The sequence below is a fragment of the Olea europaea genome, unplaced genomic scaffold (assembly GCF_002742605.1).
Source record: "Olea europaea var. sylvestris unplaced genomic scaffold, O_europaea_v1 scaffold1167, whole genome shotgun sequence".
Lineage (NCBI taxonomy): Eukaryota > Viridiplantae > Streptophyta > Magnoliopsida > Lamiales > Oleaceae > Olea > Olea europaea.
Genome location: NW_019229074.1, coordinates 183,243 through 183,614, shown reverse-complemented (window position 1 = coordinate 183,614; position 372 = coordinate 183,243).

Genomic DNA, 372 nt, shown 5'->3' with positions numbered 1-372 from the left:
ATTGATATGAAGAAATTGAAGTCATAGGACATACTTTAAAGAGTTTTAGTGCCTAGTTACAATGAGGAGTTATGAACAAAAGTGCCTAACTTCCACATTTAAAAATTCACTTATGTAGTTCAGTGGTGGATCTAGGAATGTGGGGAGTAGGGGTGTTAACGAGATGAGTCGAGTCGAGTCGGCTCGCGAGCTGAAACTCGAGCCTCGGCCTCACTGAGCCTTTTTAAGTTGGGCTTTTTTTTGCCCGAACCGAGCAAAAACTCAACCAAAAAATAGAGCCTCGACTCGAGCTTTCGGCTCGGACCTTACAGAGTTGAGCAGGCTCAAATTTTTTCCCTTTATGTGCAGCTGCCTTTGCTGCTATTTTTTTGA